The sequence below is a fragment of the Paramormyrops kingsleyae genome, chromosome 8 (assembly GCF_048594095.1).
Source record: "Paramormyrops kingsleyae isolate MSU_618 chromosome 8, PKINGS_0.4, whole genome shotgun sequence".
Lineage (NCBI taxonomy): Eukaryota > Metazoa > Chordata > Actinopteri > Osteoglossiformes > Mormyridae > Paramormyrops > Paramormyrops kingsleyae.
This window is the reverse complement of record NC_132804.1, coordinates 11713233-11731357: the sequence shown is the minus strand read 5'-3', so window position 1 is coordinate 11731357 and position 18125 is coordinate 11713233. Positions and strand designations below refer to the sequence as shown.

The window sequence follows — 18125 nt, the reverse complement described above, 5'->3', positions numbered from 1 at the left end:
CTGAATAACTGGGAAAAATAACAATGTAAATGAAATGGAAGAACACAAAAATAGACCAGACAGTGTAAAGATAGCAACCAATTGTAGGATATTACTTTAACACATCTGGATTACAATACTTCATGACAGCATTGACTCAGGACATTATGCAGCATCGAAGACCTGTCTGGGTCAGCTTTCCACCTGCTTGGATTCATTGCTGACATGCCTTTGGCTACTGGACCCCCTGAAAGCAGTTGGTATTGACTGAAAGAGCCTTTATATAATGATATTAACTCAGCTTGTGAAGGACCTGATGAGAGACGGGGGGTGCAGACAGCGAAGAGTGGAGGGACACTAGTTAGTCCTCCTCTGGGTGCCACAATCTCTCCCCAAGCCCGTTGCTGGGTAATTAAAGCAATAAATCATTATTCCGTGAGGAGTCAGGCAGGCAGTGCCTCTATCAGCTGCATGTGGCCTGTTTATCAGTACTGGGGTGTGGATTCTCACCAGCCCGGGTCTCGCTGCTGTTCCCAGACCATTTCGGTAACAGAAAACAGTCCTAATATCTGCTGAGTATTATCTAATCGAGAGGATTTTTCTTTGACATCAAATGCTTTATATCGTAAGAATATTTCACATCCTCCCTTTATTTCCGTGGCACTCGTCACCAGCACTCCATAGCAGGCAGACGGGCGGGACTGATGGGTGACTCTCGGACTCTGGAGCTGAAACCAGAGTCAGCAGACACTCCTATTGCCTTTTGTGGTCCTCTTAAATCACACAGTCTTCCTACTTCTTACATCCAAAGGTAAAGTGTATTTTCAAATAATGCTAGGTAGTATTTTGTAGAGAGATAGTTTGATATACATTTAATCTTAATGCTAAATTTTTGAATCAGAAACTGAATTCACTTCATTGGCCAGGAACAACTGCATGAACTGGGAATTTGTTTTGGAAATATTGGTGCATTCATTCACAGGCAAAATAGAACATAAATGAATAAAAATAATAAGTAGAATTAAAATAGTACAATAAAACAGAGCCAACAGTGCAAAGCTGTACAATATACTATCAATTAATATAAAGGAATATAAAGGAAAGGAGATGTGCTGAAAATTGAAATATAACATATATAATGGCAAGTAGAATAGACAGATAAAACAAAAATGCAGGCAGAGTCAGTGGGGGGGGGGACAGGCGCAGGGACTGTGTCAGCGGGGGTCAGGGGGCTTGTTGATGAAGGGAAGAAGCTGTTTTTGTATCGTGTGGTTCTGGTCCTGAAATTGGTGAATATGAAATTACATGTAGAGAGACCCACCAAATTTGAGTTTTAGTCAAAATACAGAAAGTTCAAGTGGGTTATTTCTGATGCATAGCAGTTCCTGTAACAAGCAGACATTATTTTCTTCTTGGCTGTTGGTATATTTAGTGATACACATCATTACACAGACACTGATTCTACTAAATAATTCAAACGTTTAAAGCATCTGCCTTCTCACTGCTTTGACATCCCCACAGAATGGCTGCCACCATTTGAGTCTGAGCTCCGCTGAGGATGACTATGCGTCTCGGGACGGAAAAGGAGAGTGCGGCCTTCTGCTTCTTCAAAGCCAGTTTCTCTCAAGTGGCCAGTCTGGAAAAGTTGATGTCCAGACTTCGACAGAGAGTGACGTAAAAATAGTGAGTCACCAGCTGCACTGAGAGTGTCTGATGTCATGCCTATAATGACCTGCTTAAAGTCTAACTCCCATCCTAACTGTCAGGCCTTCAATCCTGGGAATAAACAAAGAAGGAAATGAACACAAGACCCAGTCATGGTGGAGGTGCTTTCCTTTTTTTGCCAACTGTGACAAGTTTAGCACCATGGTAAGTCTGTGCTGTCTGTGTGACAGGAATTGTAAATAATGAACCGGATCAAAATATGTCTCGGAAACTTTCATGCTCTAACAGGCGGCAAACGAGAGGCAGAGCACTGCAGGACGGGCCCTGAGCTCCTGCGCTCGGAAGCACGGAGCCTGCAGCCGCCCGGCTGGCTTTGAAGCACACCGAGGGGGAGGTTCACACAGACTTTGGGGGCTGTTGATGAGGAGGAATGAAGAGACAATATAGGTGGACGGATGAGACGTGAAGGAGACATAAACACTGTAAAAAAGATGGGGAAAAAAATGAGTAAAGAATCAGAGGTGAAAAGCGACAGAAGGTCTCGGACAGCCGGGACACACGCTGCCGCTCTTACTAACCCCCACATCATAAGTAACGAGGTTTCCACACAGAGATGCAGAACGTGGCCCCTAATTACCGGCACCACATACAGATCCTGAAGAATTTCTGCAAATTACCAACATTAGATCTGACCCACCAGAGAACTTCAAAAGGCAGCACAAATTTGAATCCTGCTTAATTAGGAGTAATCAATCACTTGTTAACTTAATCTTTAAGGAGCCATTAAGTATTTCATAATGTACTGTAGGTAACCACTAGTATTTACATTTGCTGCGGTATTGTGATTCTCAGACCCAAACGAAGAAAATATTTTTCTTTCCTTTTTCAATAAAAACACAGAAAACAGGTAAATGTCTAGACAGGGCGAATAGTGACTGGGGGTCAAGCAGTTCAAGGATTCCTACATCATTATAGGCTTCAGATAGAAGAAAGCCAGAAGCAATAAGTATGCATCAGGAATACTAAAAGAGAAAAGGGGTAAAACTGGTTTGCAGACAGAGGAAAAATGATTCAGACAGGGAGAGGCCATTTTTATGTGATCCTCAGCGGGACAGCCCAGAGTACACACCAAGGGACCGAAAATGGTGGACGAAGATCTACTGCTGTTATAGGGGACCTGGAGACTTAGAATTCCAACAGAAACTGGTCTGAGGTCAGATTATGGATCCTCCTCCCTCTGCCTCATACACAGGGCAGAGTAACTGATCTCGATTTGTTGCTTGGTTACAGTTGACGTTAGAAAAACGTGTTGTGAAAGGATAAAGCGTCAGACCGAGAGACTGGTGTTAGCTATTGCCGTATTTTCTCTCACATGTATCTTGCCAAATGAACAAGCTGAAAACAAGTGCTAGACAAATTAATGTTAAGTACTTAAAGCTGATTCACTGAATACCTACTTGAAATGCACGCAGGAGGTATTTAACAAGCATATCTGTGTTGCGCTAATGTTATTTGTCTAGCTACCTTGTAATCACAACCTTCCTGCAAGTTCAAGCAGTCATTTCCTCTTTGCTCATAAGAGCGCAGTTGTGAATCATGAGGCTTCCATTATTTCCATAACAACAGGCAATTACTGGACAGGAATCATCAGAGACACCGCTTTAATAAAGGGAAGTGTGTTCTGTGGCAGCAATGAAAATGAGTAACATCTGAACGTATTAAAAATGCAGAGCATATAAAGGTATTTTCACTGACTCCTGGCTCACTGGGGATGGGGGAAATCTTATTAAAGTTATTGGTTGAACATTTTTCTTTTCGTGTCCTGCCTTTACTGCGAGTTTGGATGGTAAATGAGCTCTCCTGATGTCTTAATGCCTGCTTCATGCGGTGGACAGCCAGCATCCTTTCAAGTGAGTCTTCCAAGGCTCATCATCTTAAAGCTAAGAACCGAATGACCATCAACATACATTCAACCCATAAGGGCCCAAATTAATGATGGAAGGGGCAATACGGACAAAAAGTGCAGTGAACTCAAAGCCAACGTTAAATACCATACAGTATTTTATTGAATATCGTACTGAAAGTGAGAAAACATCGTAAAGTCGCAGTATTGTAACGCAAACCATCATGAATCTGGGAGCGTCTGTACTGTCATCATGAATGTGACAATGGCCACTAGACCAAGGGAAGGCAGATGGGCTGTGACACACCACGATGTGATTTACTGCGCTTCTCCACTCCCGTACCTGTGTTTGTGTTACAAGCTCACAGAAACACGCACCTATAGGACAGCAACAGGACAATAAGCAGCCATTGTCTGAATGTAGCTCCCGCCATTAGCGTGGGGTCTTTCTCCCTGGGTCGCTCTCACGTGTCACAGAGGGCATGCACAGGGTATCTGGAGAAAGCAGCACCCATTTGGGGCCCAAGCAGGAGGGACTGTGCATACGGAGCATACCAACAGGCTAACGACCATGGGTATGGCCCTTGTTATTTCTCAGCTTTGATGTGCCACAGTTCCCATGAAACTGCTTCCTAATAGTGGAGGCAACTGTTAACTGGCAAGTGAGAATCCACACACATTTCACCACCTAACGAGAGCCGCATATCTTATCCATTTTTAATGTTTCTCTCCCGCTGCTGTTCAGCTGCCCCTCCTTTTCACTTGCATCTCCTCCTCACTCCATCTTGGATTTTCATTTGTGTCAGCCGGCCTTCCTCTCCGCTCCTTCTTGGCTCTTTCTTGCTCCTCTCTCTGTTGCTAATTGGGTTTTGCCTCCAGTCCCGGTTTAAACGAGCTCCCCCAGGCCCTGACAGTGGGGCGGCTTCTCTGCTTGCCGGCACGGCCGTACATCTAGATTATTAGCTCAAATTGCCGGTCTGTCCGTACCTACACCTGTCACTGGCTTTTATGAGGACGGAGATCTTGAAAAAGCCCGTTTTGGCGGGGGCCCGAAATGGGACACAAAGGGCTTTCAGCCGTGATGCAGATAGAAGTTTCCTAGTTTCTGAAGAATCTAGGAGGCAACAAATGGCAGCTTGTGCTGTTGGAACGGCTAGGGACATCTGAGCAGGATGCGGGCTGTCCCCTGACTCCGAGCAGCGACCGAATGCTCGTGACACGAAGTTGATGCACCATTTCAGAAATGTATCACAGCCCATTAAGAAAGGAGCAGTAAAATGCCTCATTACCTAACGATACAGCATAAATCGAAGGCAAACGTTGAATTAAATGTGTTTGGGTCTGTCAGGTCTCCTAATGAGAGGATTCTCGGACTTGCCTGGCAACTAGATGCACCACAGGGCATTTGAGTGCAGATAATGAACAGGCCTGTGGATTATTTTTATGCAGACTCTGTTTACTTCATTTATAAGTGCTTATTTCTGCTAATAAATTTGAACAGAGGAGAACAGACAAAGTGTGAGGGGTTTAACAATACATATGTTTTCAGCAGATACCCAGAGAACCTATGCACATAATACTGAACTGTTGTCTCTCATCTCCACTTGTATGTTGAGTTCAATGGTTAATGTTAGATTAAAATAAGGGCAGGGAAGAACTGGAACACATTAATCCATATAGAAAGTTACAGATTTTCTGGGTCTCCCTGAAAAAGGAGTTCATTGACCCCGATGTATGTTACTGACATGAGTCCCGTTTTAGCCAAAATCCTGAACTTTTAAGGTGTGAAACAAATCATGAAGATAATCAGAATATTCCCTTCGCACCCCGCTGACAGCCGTGAGGGTAGCAGGCTCTACCTGGTCCACACCGTCTCTGCCCTTACAGAACCAGAACTCTAGCCACTGGTTCATCCTCATATGCCAGTAAAGCTCTGAGTGTCCAAAGCTTCCCAGAATTACCACAGCCCACGAGGGAAATGCAACACTGATAGTACCACAGCCCACGAGGGAAATGCACTACTGATATTACCTGGCAACTTTAGTGCTCACAGTGAATCATTAGTAAAATCGAGGAAGTAGTTTTATTTGGAAAACAGTGTTGATATTGGTCTCTCCCTCGCCTTTCCTCCCCTTGGTCGTAATGTACCACATCAAAGTGCCTTTCTACATAAACTCTGTCCACAAGAGACTCGGCATCTCATTTGCATTTTTTGTTTCGCTGTTTCCAAGCAGAGAGTCTCTCCATTCCTTCGCTAAGTATGATGACTCCAACTAACTTGTAAATAGCTGCCCTCCGTACTGATGAGTAAATCTCATCCCTCACCCATCATATAAAATTGATTATGGGGTCAAATTAATTTCCGCTTCCACTGAGATCTATGCCTGCGTCTGTCTTACAACAGGACGCTTAGGTTTGAGCAACATGTACTGCTTAATACTGTTATTAAACAAGCTATAAATGTAATGTCCTGCAGTTACAGGGGAAATGAACTGAACTAAAAGTCACGCTGTTCCACCCGAAAATACAGCTCAGTCATATAACCTGCTTCCTCCGTCTGAAGTTAAATATTCACACCAGCCGTATACAAGTGAGTAGTTTTGTAGTTTTGTACTTCGTGGCCTATAAGCATGTCTCTGTGTCAAACAAGCTTTCTGTCAGAATGCGAAGGCTTTGCTATGCCAAACGAACCCACAACCGTCAAGAAGTTCATCCCGGGCGCTTAAAGGGCCACGCTGCCCCCCCCTCTCTCCCCGGGTGTCTTACTCCACCTCCATATTCTGACCCCTTTCTCAACCGCAGATGCCAAGACCTCAAAGTCGGCCTTCTACCAGCTCTGCTGTGCCTTCACTGCCCCATGGCCTTGTCACGGTCCACTGAAGCGTTTCTATCCAGTTGCGATGCACATCACGGTTTAAAATACAGACAGTTTATCGGCTCTTCACCCACACACAGAAAATAGGGTCAGTTGAGGTGAAAGCTAACAGCATGCTTCACAGACCCCTGTACCACCATTTTTTACATCTTCTATAACAGACATTTTTAAAATTTTCATGACTCATTGCCGAATAGAGCTGCCAGGAAAAATACAGTCTTTACATTTACTGGAGCTACACTATATGGACAAAAGTCCTGGGACACCTGGCCATTACACCTACAGGAATTTTATGACACCCTATTCTTAATCTGTAGGCATCAGTATGGAGTTCTTTCCCCCTTTGCAGCAATAATAGCTGTCACTCTTCTGGGAATGTTCCCCACAAGTTTACGGAGTGTGTCTGGGGGATTTTTTTGCCCATTCATTCAGAAGAGCATGAATGAGGTCAGCCACTGATATTGGACTTGGTGGCCTGGCTTGCAATTTCCGTTCTAGTTCATCCCAAAGGTGTTCGATGGGGTTGAGGTCAAGGCTCTGTGCGAACCAGTCAAGTTCTTTCACACCAAACTCACCCAACCTTGTCTTTATGGACCTTGCTTTGTGCACTGGGGCACAGTCATGCTGGAACAGAAAAAGGCCTTCCCCACACTGTTCCCACAAAGTTGGAAGCATATGCATAGAAGCATAAAATGTCTCAGTATGCTGAAGCATTAAGAGTTCCCTTCACTGGAACTAAGGGGCCCAGCCCAAACCCTGAAAAACAACCCTATACTATTATCCCTCCTCCACCAAACTTTAAGTTGGCACAATGCAGTCAGGCAGGTGACATTCTCTTGAAATCCACCAAATCCAGACTCATCCATCAGACTAACAGACAGAGGTGCGTGATTCGTCACTGCACAGAACACATTTCCACTGCCCCAGAGTCCAGTGGCAGAGTGCTGTACATCAGTCCATCCCATGCTTGGCATTGACCTAAGTGACGTGAGGCTTGCATACAGCTGCTCAGCCATGGAAGCCCAATCAATGAGGCTTCAGCCTGACAGTTTCTGTGCTGGGGTTAATGCCAGAGGACGTCTGTAACTCTTTTCGCACTGTGCGCCTGAGCACTTGGCGACCCCACTCTTTTGCTCTGCCACTTCATGCCTGAGTTTCTGTTGTTCCTAAATGCTTCCATATTGCAATAATACCACCTACAGCTGACCGCGAAATATCTAGCAGAGATGACATTATACACAAGCTGACTTATTGCAAAGGTGCTATGACTTTACCGCGCTTGAACTCACTGAGCTCTTCAGACCGACCCATTCTTTCACAAATGTATGTAAACCTGACTGCATGGCTAAGTGCTTGATTTTATATACCTGTGACAATGGGTCTGAATGAAACATCTGAATTCAAGGTGTATCCATTTTGTCCATATAGTGTATCAGGAAGAACCTGGTTTATATACATATTGAAATATGTTGTTCTGACTTTTCTGGCCTGTTGCATTTCCATAGTCTGAGCTGCTTATGTTATACATTTTTGTTTCCTTTCATTTAGCAGATGCATACATCCAAAGCAATGTGCAAGTGAGGGAAATGGCACATTACAAACATGCTGTACCTGCTGTAGAGGAGTCCACAGGAATTTTACCCCTTCACACATTTAGTCGCTCGTGTTCACTGGGGTGATTCTGTTGCTCAGCTTACACAGGACTATTCAATGGGAAGGTGCTCGAACTGAAGCGGGGAGGGCATAGCCAGAGGCGGGCGTGGGACGTCCGCCTTGGTTAATTCTGCTGACTCGGATAAATTTTGCGTAATCATCCGGTACTGAAAAGAGTCTCCAAAGGGGGGGCATTTTCAATTTGTCAGGAGCTCAAACGCACAACCTCTTCCTACCATGTGACTGTCAGTAACAGTCTGCCTGCTGGATGTCCCTCCTTGGACAGGGACTGAAATGGACACCATTGCCTTTGGGGTGCTGGCCCTTCCATTTTTAGCACACTTACGATGAAGCTTTGATTGCACGGCGCCAATTCATCAGAAAGTCCAAATTCTCATCAATCTCCATGTTGAGAGAGGAACATACATTGAAATGTGCAGGAGATGCGATCTGTTTCCTCACTGACATCGGTTGTGAAAGGTATCAGATGACAGGTACTATGAAGAGAACCTCCCTGATCTCAGAGCAGGTTTGACTAAGTCAATACGGGGACATACATGTGTGTACACAGCCTGCCTTCTGACACAAATTGGGTCAGCAGATCTCCTGGGACCAACAGAGCTTTAGAGAGAAATGGGAAAGAATCAGGTGGGGGGGAATATGTGATGGGGGATACTGGGAAATGTTGGGGGGGTGGAACAGAGTGAAGAAAAATGATGAGGCCCAAGGTGAGGGTGTGAAGGTAAACAAACCTCCAAGGTTCAAGGGAGAGGTCCACTTCGCAAACACGGCAAGAATATTGGATTGTTCTAGGAAAGTAACCAGAGAGACCCTGACTTCTCTGCTATCAAAGGAAACAGTCTTGCAAATCTTCCTTGAAGACAAAAGTCTGTTAATGAAGTCTTTGTGGAATCAGCTCTGACTGCATGCCGTTCAGAGCCGTGGGTTATCGGAGTTCTCATGTAAACCCCTCTTCTCTGTCCTGCTGGCTCTATCCATTTCATTTCTCATGGTGGAAAATTCTGTTGACAAAACCACTGTGTTTGAAACAACAATCTCCCAGTTCTAGTCTAGAGTTAGATGATCCCTGAAGAGATGCAAGGCAACAATCACAGGGGGGATGAAGACGCTCACAGCAAAGACGGTAATGGGAGACAACAGTGGGAAAGCTGGTCCCGTCTGAAGGATCCATCTCCTGAGAGATGTGCCAAACTGACAAACATCTGTCAGCCCAAATTCTGCACATAGACGCACTACTGGTATTTCCACTGACCTAGATTTTGTGCGTTTTGAAGATGGGAACTAAAAACACGCTAATGGAAACACTCAAATTTAGAAAAAAAAAAACCTTTAAATATCACAAAAAATAAATTAGCCAAACTGCAATGGAAACACAACTTGGCGAATAAGTCAATACACTGGACATAAGATAAAATGATAATTAGTTCTTCTAGAGCTCCTAAGTCATGGAAAGCCTGTTCCATGTTGAATTGTGAGACAGATCTTAATTTTGCAGGATAATTAATGACAAGTATTATTTGCACAACATCAATGAACAGAAACACACCTTGCTCGCATTTTTACTGTTGACTTATAGAAAATTCACTTGTGCAAAAAAAGTGTGCTCTTCAGACCGACCCATCCATGGCTTCCCTGTCATTCCTTTGTTGGAGGAAGTTTAACTAACGGGCTCCCTTTGGCATCACGTCCTGAATGTCCCCTGCTCCGTCGTCCGTTACGGTGACAGCCCAGGCCAGAAAGCTTTCCAACAAACAGGACGGGACACGCTGAGAACGGGCTGTCCTGTACCTGCTGAAAAGGTGAGCGGAAGACACTAAGTGGCCAGGGGATGGGGGTCATTATCTCCACATACTTCTGGAATCCACATCTGATCTAAAGCATGGTAGGACCGTGCCACTGGTGGTCTTACCTCTGAAGAAGAGTGGGCACTTCACAGGAGGTCAGTGTCCAGCATCACTCACGCCCCTCCGTAGCCTCCGCCTTTGTGTCTAATATCACCCCCCTCCTCCATGCCCTACTCCGCTACCATGTCTGTTTCTCATTCTGCCTGCTTTTTTAGAGCGACCGGCCTATAAATAACAGTTCTGGTTATTTTAAGGGGGACTCAGAGAGAGATTTAAAGGAGAGAGATAAGGAGCACAGCGACATCAGGGAGTGCAGGGCACAAGGCATTGTGTGAAAACTGGAGAAAAAAGGCAGGAAGAGCTGATGAAGAAATGACACTGACATGTCTGACAATGGAAAGGGTGTGTGCGTGTCGGTGTGATACGTGCCATTCTCTGATGAAGGCTTACTCTCTTAGTCTTGCTGTGAACTCAGTACCTTCACCCATACTCATCTCTGCTTCGCCACACAATTCCATGACTGGCACTGGAGACAATGTTACAGGCCAAACTTCAGGGCAACAGATTATCTTAGTGTGACGTGTCCTGTTACCTTTGACCCTGGACAGGCTACCCCATAACCCCCCAGCCCTTTTAAGTCATGTCATCCCGGCTACTCAGTGACCTCTCCGATTACGTATCTATATCGATATCAGTTGAGTATGTCTATCATTCTAAGCTGAACAAAATCTATAGAGAACATGTTTTCCTAGGGGGAGACGTTCAGATAGCAGCCCAAGTAAAGCATGAGAAGAGAGAGTGAACGGGGGGGGAGCCATAAGGACAGCGTCCTTGGCGCCAACTCACACGGGGCTCATTCAGACGCTCTTCACACTCAACATTTTTCATGAGCTAAAATAAACTGACCCACACTTTGCAAAACCATCCCAACGCTGTAAAACAAACACACACTGGCTCTTGCAGAAACAACAGAAGTTAGCTGTTCTCCACCTGTTCTGTGAACATGTCTTCTCAGCATCAACATGTAGGTCTCCTGCCAGTTCCATTAACTACCTTACTATAATTTCTGAACTGTATCTTCTATATACATAAGAAATTGGTGTTGGGGGGGGTTCCAAACACCTAGAATGTTTTTCACCATGGCAGTGGTGGGGTCTCTGTGGGTATGTACTCAGAAGGTTGCTAGTTCAATCCTTGCATAAGAACATAAGAAATTTACAAACGAGAGGAGGCCATTCGGCCGGCAGAGTGAGCCCTTAGGCCCTAGGTCCTTAACCCCAGATGCTCGAGGGACACTGCTCTGCTCTCTGATCCTCGCTGGTATGATGCTTTGAAGAAAAGCATCTGCTACATAAACGTCTCTGTCAATCCCTTCTGTTGACAGGTCAAAGAATGATTCTTGGTTAGATATGCAGCGATCGATCGGCCAGAGACCGGAATCATCCGATTTTCAGCATGTTCGGCCCAGACTGGAGACTGGCCCGGTTTACGCATGCAGCCCATGTCATACCCACATTTAACAATTTCTTTTATTATTAAAAGAGAAATTTGCATTGAAGAAAGGCTTATTTTTGTTTGTATATGCGGTCAATTATAGTACTTAGAAAGAAAATTGTAATCGGCAAAAATCGATATCGACCAATGCCACAAAAAATATCGGAAATACGGCAAAAATATCGGAAATTGGAATCGGCCAAGAAAATTGCAACCAGTGTATCTCTAGTCTCGGTCCTATAAACGGATGGCAGTACTTTGTAAAGCTCACTGATCATTTTACAACAATTAAGTTGATGGAGATCCAGTGTTTGACCTTGGGTGGATCTACATGTATTATCTACAAGCTACAGTCCCTCTCCTGAAAATAAGTAAGCTGAAGGTAAACATGCAAATAAGCATAATGTTGATACTAATTAAGAAATTAACATACCGCTAACATATCACCTCTAACAGCTCGGGGGGAAGTGAATGAAAGCCGGATTTATACGTCATTATCATCATTTACACTTAAGCCTTATGGGCTTCACAATAACAGCCAGAAATCAAGCATGCACAATTTCCAGGTAATATATTTCCTTGTACTTTCTGTGTGTAAAACTGCTGAAATACCACTCGGAAATGATGAAGCAGCTTTGGAAACGCTACCAAGTGGGACAGATCTCGACACTTGGCCAGATTCTCCGCGCCTCTCTCACCAGACAGCACATCCCTCAGAGGGCCTGATTCTGCAGAGATCAGCAGAGATCCTCTTGACCGGACAACATGGAGCACACCCTGCATTACAGCACAGTACATATACGAAACTCGAATCACAGCAGGACATGTACAGATCCTCCACTTTACATGGCCCCCACCCTCGGATATGGCAGTAGCGCTGTCCTGTGGGCTGGAAGAAGGAGGTCCACACATACATGAAGCATGTTGGTTCATGTGTCTTGCCATTATCGTCAGATTTACCTCATCAGGGTCAGAAGCTGTAAAAGTTTAGCATCTACACATGACCCCTTCAAGAAAATATATGTGAGCAGGAGAATGAGATGATCTGATAGTCAGAATCTCCTGGTGTTAAATCTCATCAGTGCTAGGAAAGAAACACCATTCTCATGTTTTTTAGAAATGTAAAAGACTGAGAAGACAGCAACCGTGTGATATTCTGCTCCTCTCTAACAATTAGGGGGCTCAATTCTGAGGCCAGAGGTTTCAGTCCTCTGACTAATGTTGCCAAGCTGGTAAAAACATTAAAAATCAGTTAATGGGGTCGTTCTGTCACCCCCCACTGAGGGCGCATTGTGGATGAATCTCTTTGGGCCATGGAGTGTGGCTGCCTGATGTGTGACCACGCTGGGTCACCTCCAGTGAGCGCAACGGTGATGCCCAGAAGCAGAACACGGAGACGCAATGGGGAAGACACCTGGTGCTTTCTCTCAGTGTGCCAGAAAGGAAGGCACAGCTGCAGCCATGCCCTAAAAAGAGACCATTAAATAAAAGGCTCCCAGCTTCATCCAGTCCCCTATCTGGTAAACGATCAACAAACAACATCTGTCATTTGCAAACTTGATTAAATAAACAAAGACCCGTCTATTTGATTCTTATAACCAGCCCAGTCTGTCAGGATCGGTGCCTGTCTGGCTTTGTCCCATGTGTTTTGTCCCCTTTTGGCCAGCAGGTGTCAGTTACAGTTCCTTGTTTTTGCTACTTGTTTCCTGTTCGTTCGGTAATTTTGGTTTTCTTTAGTTTTTGGTCCTTCTGTTAAGTTACCTCTCTGTGCCTCTTAATTATTACTGACCCCACCTGCTTCTTGTTGCCCTGTGCCCTTAATGGTAAGTTGATTTGTTATGGTTCTCACCCGTATCTTCTCTAGGCTTGATGCAGTGAATTTAAGTGCCTGTTCTTGTTCTGCTTCGTTGTGGCTATTTCCCTGGTTAGTGATGTGTTGGTCATAATCATGATAGTTATGCCCTGTTAGTTACTGTAGTTTTCCTATGTTCAATCCTTGCCTTTAGATTTGTGGTTCCTGCTATTGTTCCCTGCCTTCATTTCTGTTTTTCCAGTTTTGTCTTGTCCCCTGGCGGTCCTTTTGTTTTAAGGTTCCCCTTTTCTGCTTGTTTTGCTAAATAAACCCTGATTTACTGGATCGTCCTCCCCTTCGTGATGCCCTGCCATCACACCATCCTGGTTGGGGAGATATTCAGGGAAATTCTCAACTTTGGTAAAAGTATCTGCAAAACAACTCAATGCAAGTGTTAAAACTCCCAGGTGAAATTGTTTTTTCCCTGGAGACCACCCAGCGGGATATGGAACATCCCGGAAATGTGTGGCTATTCTGGTGTTTGGTGACATCAAAGCTGATGAAGCAACGCAAAGTCAGCAGGTTCTGCAGGGGCAAACAGTCAGGAAAATGGCAGCTGTCTGTGCTTAACTGTGATTCCCTTCTTCCAAGGCAACGTTTTGACTGCCCTGCATCCCTTCCCCCAAAACAACTTGTGGTAGCAGTGAATTTTCCCCCAAATCCGTAAATAAGCCTTGCTGAAATCACTGGTGGCCTAATGGTTATAGACATGCACTAGTAATTGAAAGATTGCTGGTTTGATTCTCTAACCAGCAAAGTACTACTGAGGTACGTGGAGCAAACTATTGCTTCCTGGGCACTGAATGAGCTGCCCTCTGCTGTGACGTTTGGGTTAAATGCAGAAGATGCATTTTGATATAGTGATCACTAATCACTTTCCCTCTTCCTGTTGATGTGGGGTGTGTGAAAAAGCATTAAACTAGGATGCATTAAAACACTCGAAGGTCACTAAAGTCTTAACTGTCCCCTCCTCACCAGGTTACACAGAAATTCATCTAGCCAATGTTAATCTTACCTTCCCAGTCCTCATGCATGCAAGTCACTTTTGTCTTTAATCCTGTGTGGCCGTTTACATGACTGACAGCATCATACATCGAACTGAGTCCCAAGAACCTCTGAAAACATGTTTCTTCCAAGTGATTTTTTTTATTTATAGGTTTTTGCTGTTTTTATTTACTTATGTCTTCTATTTCTGTACTGCATCTGACACAACTCCTATCTATGTTTCCTGGCTCATTCACTCACATAACCGCACAGGCAAAAGCCTACTGACCTTTAACAACAACAAAACAAACAGAAAGTTGGAGAGAAGGGCCAACTTTTACATTATAAACCACATAAGATACTTTGATTATCAGAACTTCATCTGGATTTGGCTTCCATCCAGGCTGCCCAAGCTTACGTGATTGCGGAAAGCACCAAATACCCCCAAACACAAATCGCCTTTTACAGGGCTTAAAAAAGCTGTTGAGTGCAGGGTGGGACATGAAAGGGGACCATCTGCCTCCAGTATCACAGGTATAAAACACAAGTCTCAAGGGAAAATGGCTCAAATGGACACACTCGCCAGTGAAGTGGAAACCACTGCTGACCCCTGCGTGATGAGGAATTTAAATGGATTACATGTGCCTCCTTGGCAAAATGAAACCCAAACAGTCAGACTTAGCTGAACTTCTCAGTAAGAAAACACACCGGCAGAATTTATCAGAAAGAAGGAATAGATGAAGCTCCGGTGCCATGTTTATTGCAATCATTGCGCAGAGAAAAATAAGTCCCTAAATAAGCATATACCATGCTGCTGTTGAATTCTCTAACCTGATTGATCAGAAGGGTGTTGATTAACTTCCTATAACTACACATGTATTGCTAACCAGGTGTACCACAGTTGTAAATCCATTCATCCATCCACTGTGGGGGGAAACTGGAGTACCCGGAGAAAACCCTATGACAACATGGGGAGAACATGCAAACTCCACACACGTGTGACCCAAGTGGAGACTGGAACCCAGGTCCCAGAGGTGCGAGGCAACAGTGCTAACCACTGCACCACTATGCTGCCCCCCAGTTATAAATCAATGCAGTATTATAATATTTAATTCCAACTAACATTACTTAAAATTCCAGATGCATAACACAATTTAAAATGAAAAGAAACTAAATGGAAACATTTTATCATTAGTGAAAGAAAGTAGTTCAACCAATTAATGTGTTTTTGGTTTGTAAACGTGAAAATAATGTCTTTCGGTACAATCTTGTATGCCAAACCTGTAGTAACAGTGGCATAAGCGGCTTGGAGTGCATTAAATGTTTTGAAATCCACTCTGCTTCACGTTGGGTGGTTCTTTGGAGCTGCAGCCATGTTTTTAAAAAAGTATAATGCACGGCTTAAACCGGGGTTGTGGCCATTCTGGTAAGCATTGATCAATTCCAGTCCAAATCAGGAAATGGAACTGGGGTTGGGATTGGAAAAAAAACTACGGGGAACAGAATTGGAGTTGAATTTGAATTTCAGGGAGATTTAAGTTCCAACTCCAGTTCCATTTCCTGATTTGGACGGGAATTGATCAATGCATTCCGGAATGGCCACAACCCTGGCTTAAACCATAAATAGGCCACAGCACCATGAAGGCAGTCTAGAGAGGGAGGTGTATAACCTCTGTGTTAGTTAGGTTCCTGGTGGTCTGTGTCTGGGCCCTGAGACACAGCTCTCATCCGGAGAAGACGGATGAGGAAACAGTTACCAGACAGGCAGGGCGTAAGCAGGTAGCTGATGCCAGCTTGGGACACGCAGAGCAGAATAACGCCGTGTTTCGGAAAGGAGCCGTCGGCAAACAACAGCTTTATTTTCAGTGACAAACCTTTGAAGAAGTGTGAGGAACTGAAGCCTAAAAACAGAAAGAAATTAATAATTTTTGTTAAGGAATTCTGGGAGTTGCTGGCAGGGGGTCTTCTGGAGGGAGGGGCCCAACCTGTTGCTAATTTTTTTTGCCAAGTGCACGGGTAGAACATGGAAGGACTCGGAGAAGGCCATAGCTCCAAGGGTGATGGTTTGGCTCAGCAGATGCTACATGGTGCATCACAGAACCAGGGCTGGACAGGAGGAGCAGGTCAGAAGAGCCCCAGAAAGATGGAGAGAAGGAAACGAAGAAGCAAGGAGTGGCGTTAGCAAAAGGAGGAGGAGGCAGGAATCCACACTAAAATGCTCTCAGGACAGTTTCTAATGTTGATTCTCTCTAGCACCTCAAAGGAGATGGAGCAGGACTCAGACCTTTGTTTCTGCAGATGGAGTTTCTAGCTGCTCTCTTGGGCAGGGAAGGCAAACTGAGATCACTTAGAAAAACTCAGGGTATTGGCCTTACTAAGTTGTAGTCTTTCCAACAGACAGGATGTAGACTGCCGCCCAAACTTCTGTAAATTTTGTTTGCAGTGGACATGCTGCCTGCCAGTGACCAGTGTGTCATTGATGTAACATGAAAAATGACACAACCACTTGTCCTTTTCAGGGTCGCAGGGGGCCTGGAGCCTATAGACACAAGGCAGAGAACAACCCAGGATGTGGCAACACTCAAATTAACCTCAACAGGTTTTTGGACTGGGGGGACACTGGAGCACCCAGAGGAAACCCCACGATGATATGGGGAGAACATGCAAACTCCATGCACATGGAACCCTAAAACTTTGGTCCCAGAGGTGTGAGGCAACAGTGCTAACCACTGCAAAACCATGCCAACCCTGATGCAAAAATTATAAAATTAATAACAAAAGCTATTAAATATAAAACAAACACAGTGGAGCATTGCACCCTGTTATCCAGATGCCTAAGTGTAGACTTCAAGTTCTGTTGCCTGGCCAACCTTTTGCCAAAGTGGCTTACAGTGTCAGCTATTTTCACAGCTGGATTCTGTTCTGGAACTATTCAGGTTCAGCACATTCAGGGTGTTTGCTCATGCACACAAATGCATGCTTCCAGCATACAAATGTTTCAGAAGAAGAGCCACAAGTTTTAATCATATGAACAGCGAACCATCAGATGGGGGAGGTGGTCCAGCTGGCTTGGGCGGGGGAACTCTGGGTCCCTGAAATAAAGAGCTGATCTCTGCTGATAAAAATGCCAATCAGAATTAGGGATATTCTATTCTTGGATTTCAGGCCAGACATCCACACAGTAAGAATAAACAGGGAAAATGACACAAAAATGATGCAAAGATACAGTTAATAACAAAAGCTAGTAAATATATAAAGAAGAGTGGGTTACTCGGATACCTTAATGTATAGTTTTTTTGGTTATGTGCCCTCCCATGCCAAAAAAACAGCCATTCTTGTCATATGACTTGTACCAGAGAGGAAACAATATATCTGAGAATACATAACGTGTTGTACCTACTAATGGAAAATTTAACTTCATGATTGCAAACAATTTTAAAGGACATATAATTAAGTATAAGTGACAGAAAATGTCAAGGGCAGCAGAAAGAGTAGCGATATACTTTGTCAGGTGAGGGAGTTGATTAATGCACCATTTGCAGGGTGATAGACAAATAGTGTATAGTCAAAAGATCCATCCAGCCGTCTTCTAAACACTCATCGTGCATGGTCACAGAGGTACCTGGAGTCTCTCCAAAGCGGCAATTAGTACACGACGCTGAGGTACACCCTGGACATAACGCCCATCTATCGGTCAGTCAGAATATAAAATAATTTAAACAAGCAAATGCACAATAACAAATGGATCTGGCGAGCTGCTTTGTGTGGTTTTTACAGTTCACAGCCCCCTTACATAGATTCACACATCATGTGCACCTGTGGTTTGGTGAATTGCACAGAGAGAGAGAGAGAGAG

The 18125-nt window shown here is 44.4% G+C and overlaps 1 protein-coding gene and 1 long non-coding RNA gene across 2 annotated transcripts in view; one reads left to right on the top strand and one right to left on the bottom strand.

Annotated features, from left to right (window-relative positions):
* camkvl (CaM kinase-like vesicle-associated, like) overlaps positions 1-18125 on the bottom strand; it is a 35392-nt gene that overhangs the window by 16183 nt on the left and 1084 nt on the right. The gene's annotated exons all lie outside the window — the stretch shown is intronic.
* LOC140592192 (uncharacterized) lies at positions 13141-17101 on the top strand. The gene is made up of 2 exons (XR_011992480.1): positions 13141-13257; positions 16790-17101. It is a non-coding gene; the product is annotated as an uncharacterized lncRNA (long non-coding RNA).